This window comes from Ambystoma mexicanum, chromosome 11 (assembly GCF_040938575.1).
Source record: "Ambystoma mexicanum isolate Mex_15411 chromosome 11, UKY_AmexF1_1, whole genome shotgun sequence".
Lineage (NCBI taxonomy): Eukaryota > Metazoa > Chordata > Amphibia > Caudata > Ambystomatidae > Ambystoma > Ambystoma mexicanum.
Genome location: NC_090934.1, coordinates 896,599,734 through 896,623,432, shown reverse-complemented (window position 1 = coordinate 896,623,432; position 23,699 = coordinate 896,599,734).

The following is a 23,699-nucleotide window of genomic DNA, read 5'->3' as shown; positions in this document are numbered from 1 at the left end:
TCTGCAGCTGGCCTCTTGTTGTTTTAGCTTTGGAATGTGCTACTTGTCTCTGACCTGGTCTGTGAGCCCTGGCCTTCCTGCTCTGTGCAGCATGGTTCTACTCCCCTCGTCTCTTTTCCTGCGGCTTGTTGCCTTATGTGATTTTCATTAGATTCATACTATGATTTCTGCACACTTATATAGTGCTATATTTCCAATAGGTTAGTCGTATTTGGTCCTACCAGGCTCCTTATGTGATCCTGTAGTTCCATAGGGTTAGTTGCCATAAGCATCTGCAGGTTGCTCTGAATCTCTTTGTTGCCTTGCGTTCAGTGTTTTTGCACTTGGCTAATAAGAAAAATAATAAAAGCTTTGACAGTATTTATAAGTATCTGTCGTCTATCTACAGAACTGTGCAAGCATGTTCTTCGTGTACAAGAGTGTGTGTTTGTGTAGAATTGTGCATGGTTGCGAGTGTACCTCATGACTAACGTGGACATTCCGTGGTGTCACCAATGAAGTCAGCCCTGTGGTTTCTTGGCATTAGTCAATGTCATCCCTCATGGCATTTGGGTCTACTACCACTGTTGAATAACCTGTCTCCATAAAGACATTTACTGGATATGGTTTGAATGGCTGCCTGAGAGAATATCTCTCTGCATACGTCTAAGTCACTTTTGCTCCTGGGGGCTGTCAGAATTGTGAGTGACTTTGTGCATTGTTGACTTTTCGGGCCATCATGTTCATGGGGATGAGGCTGGCATTCCTGGGACTCTCTCTTCAGGATGCTACTCACCTGGTGCATAATCTGAACCTACAGAATGTTATGGGGGTCAAACCCCAAAGGAGTTCCCAGATGCCAACTGCTGGTATGTTCCAATCCCTAAATCTGGCCTACCTGCCCTGTAAAGTGTCTGGGAAATCATCCCCAGTGAGTGGAAGAAGGCAGTGAAAGCACCAATACCAAAGGGTCTTCCAAAATCTACCTTCTACGGCAGTTTGTCCAGGAATTCCAAAATAGAACCCTAGGTCAAGGCACAACTCCAAGATCCCGGACAAACTACCAATCAAGAAAGGGGCTCAGCACTTACCACTGCACACATTGACCAGGAAGAGTCCACCAGAAGCATCCTCATACAAAACATTCTATTGACATTTGCCCAGTCATATTCCAAGTGTTAGAATAGCTAAATGTTGGAGAGGACAAACCAAAAGGAATCAAAAGGCCTACTAGGGTGATGACAGAGCACCAGTCGATTAACTCCCCAAAGACACATAATAGGAATCTGCAGGCCCTAAGAATCTGAGCTACACCATGGTCCATAAATAATGGACCATGGTCAGTGAGGATAGAAGAGTTTTGTTAACAAAACGGCAATGCTGAATACTGCATGCTCGGTGGCAGCTAACAAATACCTGAACAGAAAGTAATCTAGGGCACCAAAATGCATTCCCTAGAACAGCATGCCATGTGTGCTGAACAAGCAGAAATAGAAATGGCGAGAGGCAAATTCAAGCTCACATCCACAACTTCAAACACAATAGAGGAAGGAGGCTTTACTAATATATATGAGATACAATTAACAAAATCTAACAACAACGCCTATTTATTGACATGACTTCAGTGCAAAGAACAGAGATAAACCAACTGTCTGAACAGATACTTGGTTAAAACTTTTTAATTCCACCAGTAGCACTTTCACAACTGCAAGAAAAACCACTAACTTGCAGCAGGCAGCTTAGAAATAGCACTGGCAGGCCAACATTTGATATTACTGGTTAAGGGAACTAGCTCAACTTAGGAGGATGTGTTTTGGGTGAGGAGAGGTTGGTAGTCGCATGCATATTTCATAGAAATGAACATGGCCATGGGCAGTAAATGGGTGGGTAAATAAACAACCCCCACACGCTTTATGTTCCTCTTCAGATGCCATCTTCCTCCTAGCAGTACTCCAATGCAATACTTTCTGATTAGTGATGGCACTTTAGCTCCCCCTGATTTTCAAAACTAGAAAGTTGTCTCAAGTGACAATGCTGAACTAGCAATGGACAGAAACAACAGGATCCACAACTAGCTACCCTACTTCCACCCACATAAGGTGGTCGGTGACTCAAAGACCATATGTAACACACAGGCTGTCAGTGGATAAATACACAGTTATACACCAGATTCAGTAAAGAATACATATTTTAATGGATATACATTTTAAAATGACATTTAAAAACAATAAACTAGCAAATATATAGGAAAAATAGTATTGCTTTGCATTTATCAAGGAGCCATACATAATGTGGCTCGGGGGGCAAACACAAGATGTTAAACAGTAATTCAGTCTTTTTATGATGTTAGTAACAAAAAGTGACAGAAAAGATCAATATCCGGGCAAGAATCACCTTATGTGTGTGGAAGTTGGGTAGCTAGTTGTGATTCCTGTTGTTTATCTACATTGCTTTCCTCAACCACAACAGCCCTCCTCTCAAATCGCTTTGCTCAACTTCCTTTACCCTAGAACTAGCAATGGTCCAACGAATGGACCATCAGTGAACCACCACCTTCAAAGTGGGGATTTTTCTGAAGCTATCTGCAAATAGAACACCACAATTCTGAAGATTCAGTTAACCTAAGAGTTCCAGTTTAGGTCCAAATCAAAATGGAGAGTGTGTAAGTGGGGCTAATAGTGGCCGAAATAAGAAAGCAAGTTTTGCAGTTAGAGGCTTTGAATGGGTAGGTGCAGATTGGACATTATATTCAATGGGTAAGAATGCATGATGTCATTTAACTATTAAAAGCATTTGATTGGACTACTGCAAGTGAGTACGACCAGGTTAGGGACACTTATTTGCATAACTTAAAGCCCAACCTGGTACCTAAAAGTGATGGAGAGCTTCTACAACTTGATGACATACTCCAATATTACTACAGCAATAATTTCCAAGCCGGATTTATGCCTGAACTAAAACCATAATAGATGTGAATCCCTGGGACAACTGCAGGAAGTAGGATATGCATTATCATTTAAAGAGGCCAGCATGGATTTGAATCTACCTGAAACAGGAAGATACATGTTTATCTAAAAAAAGCACTGGATAACAAACCGGGTGATGAAAAAGCTGAAAATACATCCCTGTAAGTAGTCTGGGGCCCTGTTGACGGTGCGGCTTTCATCGTGCATAGGGACGGTGTGACTTTCATTGTGCATTGCATCACACCTCTATAAACCACTGGCACATAGTTAACAGGTTCAATACTTCTAAAATAATATACAAAATGCATATCTTCCTCCAGGTAAAAGCAATCCTCTGGAAATAAATCAATACATCCTCAACAACAAAAAATAGCAATTTCTCAATTGGTGGGTTGAGACGTTAATCAAAGGTTGGCTGTACAAAACAGCCCGGCCTGCACATTTTACTTTTAGAGAGCCTTTTGGCTTGTCCTCTTATTAGCCACACCCACCTTAGGTAGTTAAAATCCCCAACACTGTTTGTTCCAGAATCACATGAGCGATACCAGGCTCCGGCCATAACATTTGACTGCAATGATTTGAGAGGGTTGAAATGGAAGGTGCTTTTTCAAATCAATGCTGTGTGCACGCATATGTCATTGTATATATCCGCAGTCACAGTACCAAAATATGAGCCCCCATCATACGCATGTGGTTATTTTTTGTGGCCTAAGGGGGCTGTAATGTTTGAGCTATTTATTATTGTCATTCTCCATTGCCGAAAATGTGCCTGTGGGTGTTGCAGGCCTGTCAGAAAATTGTTCAACCAGGTTATCGTGTTTTAACTCGTAAAAGATAGAAAATGACCACCTCATAACTACCCTACAAATCACTTTTGTGGTCACAGTATTTATGGAATCCTTACCATAAGTATATCGAAGGCATTGAGTGATCAAGAAGTGCCCTGCACGAGTATAACATTACAAGACGAAAGATATTGTTTTCTGTGAAAACCTTTTGACATCCCAAAATGATATGGCATACAGTAAATTAGTCTTTGGCAAAAATCGAATTTTGAATGGAAGCTTCAAAACTGGGTTAGCTGTGTTGATAATACACAAATATATATATTTAATCATTCGCAGGCACGGATTCCTGAATGTCATAGATTATGAAAGCTGAATCTGCCATCCATTTTGACAGTCACATCATTTCCACTGACTATGAATTTGAAGCACAGGTTTACATATCCCATAACATATTCAATGTGAAGCTTAAACCTACTGAGCGATTTACTTGAACAACTTCTACAATACCTAGCATTAGGTTCATGCCAGATATTGACACAGATATTTTCTCACAAGTTGCTACCTAACAATCTTGTATACACATAGAGGCTCATATTGGGTGAGCCTTAACAGCTCTGTGCCACCAAATTAAGAGCTTGAGTAAAATGAGATGGCATATCTTAAGTTAAATGGAGCACCATTGAATTAAGTAAGAAAAACACCTGCAATCAAAGGGCTCAGATTGGAGAGGATGGTGGCATGAAGTGCTATCTGAAATCTGGTATCATCATTTTAAAATATGTTTCACTCAGTGTTTTTGAGTTGGCATTATTGCAATTATGTTTATTGTTTGTTGTAATGAACAACACCGAACAATAATAGCATTATGTAAAAATGAAGAAAAAGAGTTAATAAAGCTATCACCACGAAATTCGAATGAAGAAAAGCCCTAATGGCAATGTTTTACTGTAGCGAACAAGGGCGGAAATTAGATAAAATTGCTAACATCTTGCTTTTTATGAACAAAAGTTTACAAATACGTGAATTCATTAAAATATTTATTAAATGAGGAATAAATTAAGGAAACTGAGTTGTCAAATTTAAAAAGTAAATTTTTTTGTGTCCAATAATTTTTGGGGGATTATTTATATAATAAATGGGGTTATTGTGGGGCAAGTGGAGATGCAGAATATAGCAGTATTATTAACGTATTTAAGTGGAAATACTGCCAAATTCTGCTACAGCCACTGTCTGGATGTAATGCTAGATTTAGAGTGCCAGCATGGCAGTATTTATTTCCATTTTTGGAGTCAACAGTAATTCTTTGGGGATTTGCTAGATTTACCTCAGGCAGTAATTCCACCCATGGAAAATCTGACCTTTTTTTACATTGAAGTAGATTACTTACCTCCAGCTCCTCCATTTCAAGGTCAGATTCAGCGGTGCCGCAAAACAGGTGCTAGTTCTACCAGTACATCTGCCCCATTTTACAATGAAGTGGGCAATTGACCTCCAGCATTAAGCTAAGTTTAAATTCTCCATTTCATTGTCAAACTCAGAATTCATCGCTGCAGCAAAACTGCTGGTAATTCTGTTAATGCAAACAAAATTGTATCAGAATTACCATTGAACATTTACCACAATAATTAACACATAATTAGGTCCATATACGTTTTCAATAACGGTAAAAAGTGCATAAGCGGTGCTACTATTGTTTATGCATTTGCATTGGTTTGTAGCACCGTTAGAGGCCAGGGAAGAGCCACGTTTCCACATAGCAATAGTTATAGACAAAGGTATGAAACTGGGAATATTAAGGGGTGCAGGGGTATGCAGTTAAGATGGACAGCATTGAGAAGAACTGGCAATATTGGCATCTAGGAATAGGAGTGCAGGCTTTGTGTTCCAATGTAGGTATAGACAGCAGTGGTATGATGTGGTTTTTGGTGAGCTTGTGTGGGCTACAGGTTAGGGAAGGGGTTAGGATTTGGGTGGTGTTTTTTTTGGTTTCATGTCATTTCATCGCAGGATGTTTTTTCGCTGGCTTTTTACCACAGATTGTTTTTTGAAAAAAACTCATTGAATTTTTTATTTTTTTATTTTTGTGGGGTTACCACCCAAACCCTCCATCCCCTTTAATTTGTTTTAGATCCCCGTACACCCACACCAAATTTATATAATTATTTTAACCCCCCCAAAAAATTGAATGATTTTTTTCAAAATAAAATCCACGGTTAAAAACCCCACGAAAAAACATCCGGCAATGAAATGACGTTGTATCTTTTTTTTGTGTTCTGCGAGATGGAGAAGGTGATTATGTGGTGGTCTGTCCCGGGCATAGGGTGTTTGTTTTGGTGGTGATCTGGAAGATGAGGACTGTGATCCAGTCCAGGGTGTGACCCTTTGAGTGAGTAGGTTCATGGATCAGTTATTGAAAGTTCAGTGCTTTCATTGAGTTGGATATGGAAGGAGCCTGTGGGTTGGCAGGATCATTGAGGCCTAGGTTGAGGTCGCCTAGGATGATGATTTGAGAGAAGGCCTTGATATTGTCACCAATCATATGGAAAAGGTTTTCTTCAAAGTTGAGTTCCAGGCCTGGTGGGCGCTAGCTGTTGTGGATAGTGATGGTGCTGATGGGAGAGTTGGTGAATTTGAGTGAGAGGGTGTCTCCATTTTTTTTCTAGGGAGGTGTCGAAGGGTTTTATGCAGAGGGAGTATTTGGCCAGTAGAGCTACTCCTCCTCCTCTGGTGTTAGAGTCTGTCTTTGTAACAAATTGTGTAACCTAAGGGGGATGGCTAGATGTAGTGCTGTGCCGCAAGCTTTGGGAAGCCATGTTTCCCAGATGTCTAAGATGTGAGAAGTCAGGAGTTTATAGATATCTAGGGTATGGGCGGTCGTAGAGAGTGCATTGAGCAGAGCACATTTCAGTGAAGGTATGTTAACCTTGGGGTGGTTGTGTGGGATCTTAGTTTTGCGGATGGTAGGTGATGGCACTTTTCGTAATGGTAGAATGGGGTGTATGTGGTTAGGAGTGGCGTTGTTGGTATCTGGGTGTTCCCCAGGGGTCTAACCTTTCTCCCTGGCATTTCCACCACTATCTGGCACCTCTTGCCCACCACATCATGACATTCTGCTCTAACTTTCAGTGTTATGCAGATGACACCCAGCTCTCCTTCAGGCTCCCCTAAGCCACACCAGTTTCTCTCAAAGCACCCATGTCTCACTCAAACTTGAGCAGAACAATCCCTGGTTCTGGAAGCAACTCAAGACCTTCCTTTTTGCTTCCACTTTATTTCGTCCTCGCCCCTGCTAATGTCCCTGACTGCTCTGCACACTGGTCACCTGGCCACCCACTGAAACTCGGGCCAGGCTCCTGCATGTTCAGTTGCCCTCACACTGCCTCTGGGTTCACTCAGCACTTAAGGGTCTGTATCTGCAACCCTACAGTCCCTTATCTCTCCACACTTATGAGCCACCCTCCAGCAGCACTTATTGAGTCACCTGCACTCCCTACAGCCCCTCTGGCACTTCTCTCCTCCCTCTTCCCTGCACTTGCGCAATCTGAATGACAGAAGGTCTTGTAAGATCGTTGTTTTGTACTCCTTCTGCCCCCCCCCCATTGTCTTGTTGTGCCTAAAAACGGTTGTGTTCAGGTGCATTATAAATTACTTATCATATCATTTCATGTAAGAAAGATCCATGTTTGGGGTTAGAAGATGAGGCAGAGGAGAGTATGGGGAGATGGTGCCACCACCCATAACCCATAACATGATGTACGGCCTGAAAAAGGTAAATGCAAAGTCCCACAAGTTCCTATGACCCTCTCTAACCTGTGGTCTTCATACCAACATCCTGTAGACCTATCACGTATCATCCTTACAAATAGAAACATTTTGCATGCTCTGGGTTTGCCAACAAGCTCTGGGCTTCCCAAACATCCATCACCGTTAAAAGTTCAGTAGCATGGCAATACCTGCTAAATGAATGAGTTCCTGAAATAAAGCAAACAAAGCAATGGAAACAGAAGGATGTGTGTTTAATATTCCTTATGGTCAAGAGAGGCAAGCACATACAGCTGAATCTGCAAGGGAACTATGAATGCAGGGTCCTGCTGGCTACAGTCAACACATATTTATTGATGGTTCAGTGCGTGTAGGAGTGGCAGATGTGGAGGCAGAGACCAGTGGCGACCAACTCAGAAGCAGTGTGGGTGCCAAGATGACAGTTAATCCACTTGCGGGTTTGGTTAGTGGAGCCATGCCAGGGCATGCAGGCCAACCAAAAACATCTGGGAAGGACAGCAGAGTTGATTGCCATTACCCTGGGAGTCTTATCAGATGGTCACCAGGCCCATGCAGATCTGGAAAAGCCTTGTACCCGTTGAAGGAAGCCATGGCCATTCAGACCCAGCTGGTTTGAATGGCCACCTAGAATCTCAGAATTCTGACTTAGATAACGAAAGCGAAAAGCATCAACCAAGACAAGAAAAAGGTGCAGGGGACTCTGAAGTCCCAGATAACGTATGTGACTTTCAATAGATCACCAGGAGGCAGAGCTCAAGGGAATTTACAGATCGAATGACTGACTATGGTCTATAAGAAAACATTAGTTTTTCTCTTTTTTTTCTTTAAAAAGATCTCATTCATTTACCCAGTGCTTCTAAAACCCATGTACTGCTGTAAAATATACCCTTGTTCACCTACTTTGTGACTCTTTAATTGTATTTTTATCCCTGGCTCTGGCACTTTTGAACAAAAAACACCCTTTTTAAGTAAAACAATTTGATTTCATAACTAATCAGTTTTCCAGCAGTAATACAGGGCAACCCTGAAGAGTTATTCGTATTAAACAAGTTAGTTGGAAAATATATGTATAAAATAAATAAATATACAAATATTTATCACTAAATGAGTTACGTGGTCAATATAAAACTGAAAGAATTTTGTTATTAAAAATATGAACTGAAGTATGAAAATAATTAGCGTCTCCATTGAAGAGAACAAGAGAAGATATACAAATATGGCAGAGCGCCAAAGCGTAGCTAGGGAGACTAGGCCAACCATGACAGGTTCAGAGGGTTTACCCCCTGAGAAATGTTTTTTGATATTGTGTTAAAATGCTGCATTATACAACACACATTGGGGGTCATTACGAACCTGGCGGTAGGGGGTTAACGGGGCCGGTAGAGCTGCCGGCCCCGTTAACCCCCTACCTCCGCATTACAAGGTTTGCTTGCGTGACACGGTAAGGACGTCTGGTAAAGGGACCCTCTGCTGCAACAAGCAACAAGCAGCTCAGGGAGGGCTCCTGGGTTGGTTTGGCTCCTCCATGATAGGCAAGGGATTTGGTGGGTCGGTACCCCAGCACCCATTATGGACGAGCTGCCCCTGGATTTATTGTGCGTTATTGTCATGTTGTAAGTGTACATGTGGTCCAGGTCCCTCTCTTTCATGCTTGTTACTTGACTTCAGGAATGTGAAGCTGTCCTTGAGACCAATGTGGCCAGTTTCTGACCGTGCACTCTGTTGCCATGTGACTCTGTCACAGCTTCAATGCTTAGAAAGGCAACTGGATGCATGGGTGCAGCACCATTGGGATAATTGAGCTCCAGGCCGCTCCCTCTAAAACTCTTGGCCATTCTTAATGGCATCTGCTGACCTTCAGGGATGTTACGAGCAGGACGAAATGTAGACGATGAACAGAGTTATGGTCTGCAGAACTACTTTCCTTTTGTTATCAGCAGTGCCTTTCTTAGGCCTAACGTTTTAGGCAATTGTAATTGTAATTGTAATTGTTCATTTGTAAAGCGCTTATGCACAAGCAAAGTGCTTCAATTGGCACTGAAGTGGGGCATTTCCAAATGAAAGAACGCCCCACCTACAGCTCCAATTAAATAGCACATCTGTGCGTGTTTGCAATACAAGTAAAGTGTGAAAACAATAGAAAAGCTCCCATAGAAATTTGAGTTTGTATCTCATTACAACCTACTCGATGCTGAAACAAAACTTGTGTTGCTGGAATTTTAACTTACCTTCTACAATATAAAGTAAGTCGCATGTCAGCGTATGTGTCTTTAAAAATGTTTTCCCCATTGATTTGTTTTGTTGTGTCATCTTAATACGGGTTTTGTTGTTTGGACATGTTAGAGGAAATACACATAGACAGGCTTTTTCAAATTGTAGACACATTTTAATTGTAAGACAACACACAGTGGTGTTTTTTATCGTATTTATTTTTGGTTCAAACACAATTATGAAGAAAAATATATAATTTTAATCCTTTATATTTTTACAAGCATAACAACTAAAACCAATAGTAACCAACAGAAACTTACTGATGCTGTTAAATGTGAGGTGCGAGAGTAACATGATTAAGGAGTAACTTGAATTATATTCACAGTTATAATTCATAAAACATGTTCTTGTTCAACATATTTGAATTTTGGGTGGCAGGCACCCAATGTAACTATCTCATATGTAGTGTTTTCACATTATTTTAGTCTGGTGATTGGGCACAAACACATTACACTATTTTCCAGATGTTTCAAGTTAATTGTTGCGCGAGGGACAGAAGTGATAGCATCATCCTGACAGAAAATATGTTTTCTCTTGGGAGGGGAGTGCATGTTTGTTGGTTGTGTATGTGTTGTTACCAGCTTTTTTGGGGTTTGGGTGGCAGGAGCATTCTTCCTATCAGTGTCTGTTACAGGATGTTGCTGGTCATGTTTTTTTCAATGCATTAGTTGTGTGTGTTGTGTTTGTGCTGCGAGGTGCAGTGCTTGTGTGAGTGGTGTTGGACATGTTTGTTTGTTTGCTCCTTCGTGTGTGCTGTCATGCTTGTGATTTTACAGTGTGGGCCTGCAAATAGTTTATGTATGTGGTTGTGTTCTAGTTGCATGTGCACCAACATGCAAATTTTCCCCATGGTGCACCTCATTGCAGTTGACCCAGGCAGGCAGTAAGTGGTTGTGCCAGTTTGGGTCAGTGCTTGTGCCATTTGTGCATCCTCTCTGTATGGGACACCAAAATAGTGCCACACAGAGAACGGGAGGGTTCAAGAGGTATAGCTTGGGTAATGGTTTCAGGGGTGTGACATTCTTCTCATGTGGTAATGGTGTTGGTGTGATAGGTGTATCTGTGTTTGTGAGTCAGGCAGTGAAATTTGATTTGCAGTCAGTGTAGTGTTAATTGCAGTAAGGGTAGTGTCTGTTGGTACGTTTGTTTTGTTTTGAGTCTGTGCTTTGCAATGTATATGAATGCATTTCTGGAAGCTGCATGTGTTGGTCTGTTTGGCAGTATGTGTGATAATGTCCATGATAATATTTCTGGGAATGATTATGGTTGTTATTAAGTTAGTGGGAGCAGATGTTGTAGGAGATGACTTCAGCTACAGGTGTGGAAGTGGTGTTTGAAGGATCTGTGTGTGTGTGTGTGTGTGTGTGTGTGGTCATGGAGTAAGTTATGGTAATTGAAGTGGTGATAGTGGGGTTTGGTATATATGCACATATATACTTGTAGTTATGGTGTGTGCATGGCTGGTAGTGCATAAGCAGTGGCTGATGTGTGTGTGCTGACACTGTAAAGAGAACCACAAAAAGAGGTCTGTGAGCCCCTCAACTGAGAACTAACATAGGCAAATGACCTGTTCTTTGGGAAGGTGCCCACTTGTGAGGTTCTACAACCACTTGTTAGCTCACTTTACCTTTCATAGAGGAGACATTACCATTTGCATATCAGTCTGGTTCCACCGACTTGGGAAGTCCAGCACTGAAATACTAGGCAACTCTCCTCTGAACAAGAGTACCAACAGCAACCCAAGGCACATGTTTTTCCTTGTTGGGCCTCATCAGTGAGATGAAGCTGTTCTTATCTAATCACAGTGAGTAAGGGGTCTGCCATTAGATAGCCCTGGGTAACGTAATGTAAAACCCCAAGTTCTTAACATAAAAATAGATGTCTGGGAGCCACTCTACCGAGAAAGAACACCGCCAAATAACCTGTTCTTGGGACGGTGTTCATTCAGGCCGGTCAGAGCAGAGAAATATCCATTTGCATATCAGTCTGGTCCCACCCACTTGGACAGTCGTGCACCGAAATGCTGCAAGTGTACCAACAGTGTACCAACAGCAACCCCAGACAAGAGTTTTGGCTTTGTTGGGCCTCATCAGTGAGGTGAAGATGTGCCTCTATAAGCACGGTGAGCAAGGAGGGATCCACGTCTGGATTACCCTGGGTAACATCAGTTGATCCAGACCTGCCTCTCTTTGTGAACAAAGGATTGAAAATGTAACCATTAAATATCATTCATCAATTTCATCAAATACTTCACATTATAGCAAACCTGTTTCCCAATAAATCCCAGAGCTTCTCTTTATTAAACATAATGATTAAAATGTGCATGTGTTCTACATCACAGCACCCGACCACTTATGATGTGAGCACAGTGTTGAAAATTGTGCAGAGTAGAATTGAATGCAATTGAGAAAATCAAAACACATAGGGAGGTAGAACAACCGGGTGTGATAACATATCAGCAAGGTATTCACATTTGGGGCTGCAGGTTCCTACTTGCAGACTTTGCTTGAAGAGCTGGTGTTTAAGAGAAGAAATGAGAAGAAAATATACATTCTCCTGATAGACAACTGTACAGTGGAACTACTTCTTGCAAATTATCTTCATAGCTCCAACTCTTTTAGTTTGGAAATTAAATCAGTCCTATTCAAAAGCTCTGAGTATAAATGGTTATCTAAAACCACACGTCTCTCCGGTCTTACCCCTGACAAAGCCCCCTGTTCAGCATTTCATTGAATTCTTAAATCTTGACCATCATTACATTCTTAGGCCCATTTAATCCTTGAGCCCCGATCAGATTAATGCACATCACCTTCATTTGAATTGTTTTCCCATTACTAGGTATGATCCGCTGTTCCAGAAGTGGGTCAGCTCACTAAGCCAGCCCAGGTTCCAGCCCACTACCAACATAGGCAGTATAGCTTGTGGGTGTTTTGAGACAGAATTGACTTACTGTTAAGTGCCTAACAAATGCAAAAAAAAATGAATACAAAATGCCTGTGCTGGATAATGTAAGGTCTTGCAGGCATAGGACTAGCTCAATACTGCAACATAGATCATACTTGCTCACATAGCGTCACATCCAAACCCAGACCACAACTCTCTCGCTTATCCCCAGAATGAATTCACTGGCCAATTGGTGGGCAACGGTCAAAGGTGTAGCCCCCATTTAGTCTCTCTGTTCCCGGAAACCCATTCCACACACTCTTCACACTCTGCCTAAGGCTCACCTTCCTGACTTCTATCCCAGTTCATTGCCTCAGTCCTGGTTATTGACTGTACATGGTTTCTTCTTCCTCTCTTGTTAAGGCTGGCAGTGATGCTCTTTTGATTCATCATCGTGGCTCTTTGGATTCTTCTCTCAAGAGGTACATTTCAGATTGTTATTCAGATACAAGCACAGATACTGGCTAGCACTGGACTGTTTCCCTTCCTCTTGGTGGAGTAGGTTTTATAATAATACATTGTTAATCACAGACTCAGCATATAAATCGACACCATGAGCAATTTTCCTGATGCATTGTGGCCCCTCCTTTGAGTGTTTCAAATGTCCACTTTTACAATCATAGCTTGGTGTATATATATGCATTTCAAATTCTGTCTTGATAAATGCAACAAATACATTGTTAGAAGCATATTGAAGACATTCAGAGTTTGATGGTTAGTGTTCAGAGAGATGTTTTAGGAGGATGAAAAGACTGCTTCAGGGCAAGAATGTAATACTTTTTCATAGACTCCTTGGTGCAGGTAAACATGAAAAGAAATGCAACACTATAGTCTTTGTTAGGCTGTAACTTACAGTGATGCTCAATTGACAGGTGGTTGTGTTTATTTGAGTCACCTAATTTAACTTTCTCTCTGTAATGAACAGTGACAACAGAGGCCCCTTGTGTCTACGTGCATGAAGTCTGTGTCTGGTCAGTCTGGCATGATGTCAGCAATCCAGCCAAAGGCACTGGAGATTTTGAGACACCTGAGGAGCTGAGAGCCAATGGAATCCCAGTCTGCAGTGAACCCAGAGAGTTTAAATGTAGAGCAAAGATGTTTCCTGACAAAAATATAACCGATCTCAGCCAAAATGTGAAATGTGACGCATCTGGACTTACGTGTTACAATGTGAACCAGACTGATGGACAGTGTTATAATTATGAAGTTCAGTTCTTATGCTGCAGTTTTGAGCGTTGTGAAGGTAAGAAACAATCCATGTCTAATTCATTCCATTATTTTTGATTTTCCATTTCTATGAATACCACAACACAATAACAGAACACAGTTTGAACGAACAAATGCATCTTTCATCAATAATAATATTTTGTTTGCATCATCACAGCTCCTAAGTTTGTTTTTTTCATCGAGAATTTTCAACTGGCCTTCATTATTGAACACGGCTTACACCAGTAATCTTTATTTCTTTTGAAAAACCATTTCATATGACAGTTTCCAGATGTGACAATTGCATAATTTTATGTATTGTATCATAGTTCACCACCAGTTTGTTAACAATAGGAATTGGAATAATTCTATATTTCTATTTAACTATTATTCATTCGAATTTTCTATATGACAAACTGCAACTTCTGAATGGACTGGTGGGCATTTGGAACTTTAGTCGCTTATAGTTGGGAATGGACAACTCTTTTTGTGTTATTATGTGTTACTAATATCCAAACGTATGTTTGCCACTGTAGACAGTTTGTCCCCAGGGGTAATCCTTGAAGAATCCAAAAGTATTCCAAAAAGGAGAGTACACTGTGAAGGAAAGACCACAGCTTTATTATTCAATCAGCTGGGAGAAAAACAGTCAGCTCTGTGGAAGTGAACTGGAACACACGTTCTCAACTCCACCTATGGCGTGCTACATTTTTATCGTTGGAGAACCACAAATTATAATCTTCTGCAGTTGGCACATTTTAGTGAAAATCGAACAATACGGTTGGCAACATGTCCTCTAACCCCTTAAGAACCCTATACATTAACCACTGGGATTGGGCAGTGCAATTTTGGAACTCAAAACATAAAACCCCTTAAGGTCATCCTGAAACTACCTCCACTGCCCCTCAATAACATCAGAATATGCTGACTGACAGAAAACTCAGTAATCCTATTGGTTGGCATCCTTTACATTATGCTAATTGTACCCTTAATTTGGAGACAGCGCGACCAATCGATTGTGGGGAACACAGCAAGGTCAAAGACAGTGTTGCAGTGTCGGAACACCCCATCCCAAACTTCTGATTGGTCCTCTTTGTCTCCCACCCCATGCATCTGCCACCTCCCACCTTAACTCCTAATGCTGTGTCAGTACTACTTGGAAGAACCTTTGTGAAACACCATTGCGAAAAGCAATTTCTCCTATGTTATTCTTTTCTGCCATAGTGACCACTGCCTGGACCATCACATGTCTAGCATGGTGCACTTCAAGAGGGTAATTCATAGAATTTCACACAAAAGTGGCGCACGCGGCTGTCGCACAGTGTGCGCGTGCGAATGCCTGCGCTAGCCGCGTGCGCTAAAATCGATATCCACGCACAGCGTATTCATGGATTTTAACCTCCAAAACCAGCCGTGGTGCAGAGTGGCGCAGCGACCCTGCAGCAGCGCCAGTTACGCCCCCAAGAACGCCCTCGCACAAGGAAAAGCCAGCAAAATTCCCAATTCAGCACAAAGGGATGCGCTAACCCTGTACCAGTATACAGGGCTGGCAAACAGCAAACGTCGAGTGGGGAACGTGTATTACAGGAGTGCGCGGGAAGTTGCACACGCGATTTCAACAGGGTACGTGTATTCCTGGGGTGCAGGGAAGTTTAACACGCGATTACAGCAGGGTACATGTATTACAGGGGTGCGCGGGTAAGTTCCACACGCGATTTCAGCAGGGTACACGTATTTCTTGGGTGCGTGGAAGTTTTACATGCGATTTCAGCTGGGTACGTGTAATACAGGGGTGCGCGGGAAGTTCCACATGTGATTTCAGCAGGGCATGTGTATTTCAAGGGTGCGGGGAAGTTTTACACGCAATTCCAGCAGGCTACGTGTTTTACAGGGGTGCGCAGAAATTCCACACATGCGATTTCAGCAGGGTACATGTATTTCTGGGGTGCGGGGAAGTTTTACACGCAATTTCAGCAGGGTACGTGTATTACAGGGGTGCGCGGGAAGTTCCACACGCGATTTCAGCAGGGTAGGTGTATTTCTGGGGTGCGGGGAATTTTTACACACGATTTCAGCTGGGTACGTGTAATACAGGGGTGCGCGGGAAGTTTTACATGCGATTACAGCAGGGTACGTGTATTACAGGGGTGCGCGGGAAGTTCCACACGCGATTTCAGCAGGATATGTGTATTTAGTTTTTGCGGGGAAGTTTTACATGCAATTTCAGCAGGGTATGTGCATTACAGGGGTGCGCGGGAAGTTCCACAAGCGATTTCAGCAGGGTACATGTATTTCTGGGGTGCAGGGAAGTTTTACACGCTATTTCATCAGGGTACGTGTATTACAGGGGTGCACGGGAAGTTCCACAAGCGATTTCAGCAGGATACGTGTATTACTGGGGTGCGTGGGAAGTTCCACGCGTGATTTCAGCAGGGTATGTGTATTACTGGGGTGCAGGCAAGTTTCACACACGATAGGCCCTGTGCGAGAGGGGCACGTGTATTTCGGGGGTGCAGGGGAGTTCTACATGTGAATTGGCATTGTGGGTCCTCCCAGGTGTTCCCTCTACACCCTCCACGGCCCCTCCAGGCAGACCACACCACAGGGGACTACCCTGCACCGCTGGTCATGTCCCGCAGGCATCCCATCCACCATGGGCATGCCCCCCAGCCAAGCCACATGTCACCTTGCACTACTGATCACCAATGCATTACCCCCTTGCACCCCCACCCCACAGCAGTGTTGGGCACCTGCCAGCAGGCCCCCACTCATGTTCCCATGCACCCCCACCCCGCAGCAGTGTGGGGCACCTGCCAGCAGGCCCCCACTCATGTCCTCTTGCATCCCCACCCCCCAAGCAGTGCAGGGCACCTGCCAGCAGGCCTCCACTCATGTTCCACTTATGTCCCCTTGCACCGCCACCCCCCAGCACTGAGGGGCACCTGCCAGCAGGCCCCCACTCATGGCCCACTCATGTCCCCTTGCACCCCCACCCCCCAGCAGTGCGGGGCACCTGCCAGCAGGCCCCCACTCATGTCCCCTTGCTCACCCACCCCCCAGCAGTGCGGGGCACCTGGCAGCAGGCCCCCACTCATGTCCCCTTGCATGCCCACCCCCCAGCAGTGCGGGGCACCTGCCAGCAGGCCCCCACTCAAGTTCCACTCATGTCCCCTTGCACCCCCATCCCCCAGCACTGAGGGGCACCTGCCAGCATGCCTCCACTCATGTCCCACTCATGTCCCTTTGCATCCCCACCCCCCAGCAGTGCAGGGCATCTGCCAGCGACCCCCACTCATGTCCCCTTGAACACCCACCCCCCAGCAGTGCGGGGCACCTGGCAGCAGGCCCCCACTCATGTCCCCTTGCACAACCACCCCCGAGCAGTGCGGGGCACCTGCCAGCAGGCCCCCACTCAAGTTCCACTCATGTCCCCTTGCACCTCCATCCCCCAGCACTGAGGGGCACCTGCCAGCATGCCCCCACTCATGTCCCACTCATGTCCCTTTGCATCCCCACCCCCCAGCAGTGCAGGGCATCTGCCAGCAGACCCCCACTCATGTCCCCTTGAACACCCACCCCCCAGCAGTGCGGGGCACCTGGCAGCAGGCCCCCACTCATGTCCCCTTGCACAACCACCCCCCAGCAGTGCGGGGCACCTGCCAGCAGGCCCCCACTCATGTCCTCTTGCATGCCGCTCCGCATCTATCGCATGGCCCAACCGCTGCCACACGGAAGACACTTCCTGTCCAGGGTCCTCCTGCCCTCTGGCCGATGCCTGCCCCTCCGATGTTGATGGCCCCGAGCCATCATTGCTCCCACCTACAGCCTGCTCCTGCTGCTGCTGTCCATGTGCCCTGTCCAATGGTGCCTGCACATCCTCCATCTGCTGGTCTCCAGTTGTGGTGTCCACCCCTGCTGGACCACCAACTCCGACTGTGGCAGGGATGGGCTCTCCACCAAGCTGGCTGTGTTGGTCAGGCCAGGTCCACAGGGGTCCCTGGTGGAATCTGGGCCGGAAGACGATGTGGAGAACGACCGGCGCATAGCCTCAACAGAGGAGGAGAGGTCCACCAGAGTGCGCGTCACATGTAGGAACCCACCGACCAGGGCCCCTCCCAGCAGTGCCACGTCACGACGCTGCTCTTCGTGATGGCGTGCGTTCTCCGCCCAGGAAGAACGCAAGTTGTCACGAATGACACGCGTGCGAAACGCGACACCCACCAGGACGGATCCCATACGGTCGCGGGACCCCTCGCCCACAGGTAGTGGAGAGGCAGGTGATATGGCACTCTCCCCTACCTGCGGACGGGCCTGGGAATGGGGGCCTCCCAGCTGGTGCATGATGGTGCAGTCACAGGGTCAAGGACAGCAACATGCACAGGCCCCTCTGCGGTGACCTGTGCTGCCTCTTGACCCTGGCCCTGGACTGCACCACTTGCACCAGTGGTACTAGCCCCACCAGACCCCATGTGCGGCTCAGTAGCGGGCTCCTCCTCCTCTGTGGAGACCACCAACCTGGATGTCTCCACACCGTCTTCCGCCATTGGAAGCCCCTGTGGGGGCTCAACCAGCCCTTCCTCCACAGCCGTTGTGGCAGACGCAGCACCAGCCCCCTCGCTCCCGGATGATGGTAATTCCTGGGAGGATGGCTGGGCCCTGCGTCACCGCCCAGTGGAGGCATCCCCGCCGCTTGGCTCCACAGCGCCGTCTCCACCCTCTTCTTCACTTGACGCTGCGTAGAGGGAGACATAGAACACAAGCATCAGGGTACAGTACAAAATACCCTAGACAGGAAGCAATAACACATGAGTGGCACTGTCAAATGTCACTTCCATCCTGTCTTTCCACAACACATGGGTGAATGCACACAACACACATGCAGAAACAGTCCTGGCGCCTGCAATCAACATCAACATCCATGTAGAAGGGCCCCTGTAAACCAAGATGTCGCCTTCAAAGTCACATGCATCCATGGCGTTTCAAAGTCACACACACACTTCTCAGGCACACACACACACATGTGCACCATACATGTACATGACATCAGCACACATTCCTGACCCCCCTCCATGTCCAGGAACAGAGACAGCCATGCCTTCATGTGTGCATTCCACATATAGCTCCCCATGTTGCATTTAAACACATGCACCAACCATGTGGTTCACGCATAACTGGTCTCACATGCCTGACCATGATGTCCCTGCACACACACATCCATACATGGCCTATGTCACACATACAGGCAAGCATCAGACTACCAGCACACTGCAACATGCCCTGTCTCAAACAGCAATGCTTGGCCACTTACCGCTCAACTCCAGACGGGTCTGCCTTCGAAGGATCTGGGCGTGGAGTGCTGGGCCTACACGTTCCAGGACCCTCATCTGGATGGTACTCAGGCATGCCCGGCCCCCCTCCGCGAGGCGCCGGGCCTTGTGGAGGGTCATGGACCTGAAGTAATCCCAGCCCTTCTTGACGTGCTTGTCCCCTCCACTCATGTCTCCTTGCACCCCCACCCTCCAGCACTAAGGGGCACCTGCCAGCAGGCCCCCACACAAGTTCCACTCATGTCCCCTTGCACCCCCACCCCCAGCACTGAGGGGCACCTGCCAGCATGCCCCCACTCATGTCCCCTTGCACCCCCAGCCCCCAGCACTGAGGGGCACCTGCCAGCAGGTCCCCCCTCATGTCCCCTTGCACCCCCACCCCCCAGCAGTGCGGGTCACCTGCCAGCAGGCCCCCACTTATGTCCCACTCATGTCCCCTTGCAACCCCACACCCCAGCACTGAGGGGCACCTGCCAACAGGCCCCCACACATGTCCCCTGCACCCCCAGTCCCCAGCAGTGCGGGGCACCCGCCAGCAGGCCCCGACACAAGTCCCCCAGCCAACACGTCATCACAATCTAGATCCCTGGCCCTTATGGCCAGCCTCCACATGCCAAAGACCTACCCAAGTTTTGCATCCACCCACATAGAAATGCAAATTACATGACACAACCCCAATGGCAAGTATGTAAATGAACACATGTCCGTCACACACACACAATGGGTGCAAGTGAATGTCAAAATCCACATCATGACACGCATGAAACCAATGAGCTAATACCACACATCGAAGTATGAAGAAAAAAATGTATTAAAAGCAACATGAATGGAATTAAAAATAAACAAACAACAATGGATCTAAAAAAATAAAAGCTGCATGTCCGTAAAATAATGAAAAACAAGAAATCATAATCCAAAGGAAAGGTGTCCAAAGTCACAGTTAAAAAAATCAAATCCAAGGGAAAATAAAAAGTAAAAACCATTGCTCCATGGTGAACGCAAAAAAAACATATAAAAAAAGATGAATTCAATGTAAAACTATGTACAATTGAAGAATCCAGGGTCCATGAGCCCAACTTAAGAAATGAAACCTACCAAAAACTACTACCTAATAAAAAAACTATATACAAAAATGTGGTCCATTGTCCAAGCGGTCCAAAATAAAGAAAAAACCAAAGGAATACTAACTAAATAACTATTTACAAGGGCAGCGGGCAAGTCCAACGGCTCACATGTTGATGTTCTGAGCCAGGGCATCATCGAACTCCTGCTCGATGTCCCGGAGGCGGTCCTCTTCCATGGCCCCGAGGGTTCGTAGGGACGATGACATCTGGAACTCCAGGTCCCTGCGAATGGCCTCGAGGCAATCGGCCCGCCTCAGGGCCCTATGCATGGAGTTCTCCGCCCTGACCATTGTGAGCCGTGCCTCTTCCGCCCGCTGCCGCTCCGCATCTATCGCATGGCCCAACCGCTGCCACACGGAAGACACTTCCCATCCAGGGTCCTCCTGCCCTCCGGCCGATGCCTGCTCCTCCGATGATGAAGGCCCCGAGCCATCATGGCTCCCACCTTGTTGCTGCTGCTGCTGTGCCACTGCCCATGCTCTGGCTCCTGCTGCCTGCACATCCTCCTCCAGCTGGGGTGCAGTTGTTGAGGTGGCCACCCCTGCTGGACGTCCGACTCCCGACTGTGGCAGGGATGTGTCCTCCACCAGCCTGGCTGCAGGGTCAGAGGCAGCTCCACAGGGCACCCAGGTGACACATGGGTGGGAAGATGGCACGGAGGACGACTGGCGCATAGGGGGTTCAGTTGAGGAGGGGGTCGGAACAAGGTCCAGAAAACGGAGGAATCCAGCCATAGTGAGCTGTCCCAGTAGGTCAACGCGGTCAACGAGCCATGCGAGAAGACGTGCAGTCTCCTCATGAAAAGACTGCAGGTCAGCTCGCATGGCATGTTGACGCAATGCCACCCCACCCAGGACAGGCTCAACCCGGTGCCGAATAGCCACATCCGCAGGGAGAGGAAGGCCAGTTGGTGTAAGCCAATCCCCTCCGTGAGAATGGGTCTGGACGTAGGGATATCTGCTGGTGCAAGATGATGCAGTCACAGAATCGGGGACAGGATTACACACATGCACCTCCGCGGCGGCCTGTGCTGCTTCCTGTCCCTGCCCCTGCACTGCACCACTAGCACCAGTGGAATCCCCACCTCCAGACCCCGTCTCTGTCCCTTTCACGGCCTCCTCCTCCACCAAAACCCCCACCAACCTGGATGACTCTGTGCCATCTTCCTTTGTTGGGCCCTGTGGGGTTTCAGCTGCCCCTTCGGCTGCCAAGGAGTCCAACTCCAACCTCTGCCTCTTGGACCTCCCCTCGGCAGCTACAACCTGGGATGCGGCACCAGACTCCTCACTCCCCGACGAGATGACACCCTGGGAGGGGAGCTGGGCCTTGCGTCTCCGGCTGGCGGTGCGATCCCTGCCGCTGTGCTCCACAGCACCTTCTCCACCCTCTTCATCAGTTGACTCTGCAGACAGGGAGAGATAGGAGACAGGCATCAGGGCACTGTAAAATGGACTCATACACACATGACAGTTGTACATGAGTGGCATTGTCAAACTTCAGACATGGCATCACAATCCCCAAAACACATGTCATTGCAACTCACACACATCAGCTATTCCACAGCCATATTGCAACAGCCAGCACCATCCATACACATACAACAGCATGAGCAGCCAAAGGTGAGCCAGACATCACATGAAACACAGGAAGTGCACTAGACATGCACACACGCCACCACAATTACATGTATGTGAACCCCTACGCCAACTGTCGCAGTGATGAGATTGGCATCCAGGTCACATTTGGCAATCAGTCTTCTACATATCAGTCTCACATGCATCCATGTTGCATCACTGTTGCACCCATGTCAAATACACACACATGCACATGTACACGGTGCAGATACTTCCAGCTGGAGCCAACATCCATGTGTGACACCACAAACATGCCAATTTACAAACACAGTAATCCAAACATGTGTGCTCCCACATCTGCATTTGGCCTGCATGCTTACCCACACATACACCATCCATGTATCTCACACATGAAAGGACTTGCATGTGTCAGCCTCACAGCCCTGTACATACACATCCATACACGGCTCTACAAAACCACATGTACAACGTGCACACTAGTGGCACACCACCACACGCACAGCTTCCAATAAGTATGCATGTATACTTACCGCTCGACTCCAGACGGGTCTGCCTCTCAAGGACCTGGACGTGGAGCGCTGGGCATATGCGTTCCAGGACCCTCATCTCATGTTCCGACAGGTGGCCATGGCACCCCTTAGCATCCGCTGCCTTCAAGAGGCGCCGGGCCTTGTTGAGGGTTCTGGATCTGAAGTCCTCCCAGCACTTCTTGACATGTTGGAAGTCACGCACTGCCACCCCCTCCGCGTTGATGGCAGTCACGATGTCCATCCAGATCCGAGTCCGTCCTTCCTTGTCAGCGGCCGACCTTCCGAAGAGGCCATCATACTGCCCCAGGACTTGCTCCACCAGGACACCAACTTCGGTGGCAGTGAAGCTGGTGACCCTCTGCCTCTCTGGCTGGGGGTTGCCAGTGGTGCCAGATGGTGTAGTGCCCGACATGGCAACCCCAGAGGCAGGAGTGGGTGGGCAACTGGGTCCTGGGACTGGGCTGTGGAGTGATGGAATAGCAGTCGGGAGTCTTCGGTTCCAGCAGGGGTGGTCACAGCAACAGCACCCTGGGCTGACGTGCAGGCAGCAAATGGCAGCGCACGTGGGCAGCAGGCAATCAGGCAGCAGCAGATGGCAGGTGGGAGCGTGCTCGGCGCTCTGGGGGGCAGTAATTCGGCCTTCTGTGCAGGAGCGTGGTCTTCCATGTGCGAACGCGTGGCCAGCTTGATACGGAGTGATTTGGCACGTGACAATCTAGCACGTCAGTGTGTAATTTGAGGAAAGGCCCTTAGCGCGTAAGCACGTCAGCACGCGCACGCGATTTCATTGGACCAAAGGCCCTTAGAGCGTAAGCGTCTCTGTGACATGCGAGCGCGGGCATTTCCCTGAACCCGGGTGCATGTTGCACGTCCAAGAACTGCACGTCCGAGTGTCAGCTCGTGTAATTGGAGGATAGGGCCTTAGCGCGTATACGCGGAAGTGACGTTGGACGTGTGGGCATGTTCAAAAGGTAAGTGTAGGACATCATTTCCTTGTGCATGCTTTTCGTGGAGAGGGAGTGGGTGAATTCTGTACTTCTTGTCGGTTCACACACGATTTACTTCACAGCGTTTCTAGTTCGTACTCCCTGTTACCTCTGACAGCTTTTTTCTGATTTTCTGTTGGGCCTGTTTCCTCAAACAGCGTTCACTTCTTCTTTTGTCCTGTCTCCTCAGACAGTGTAAAA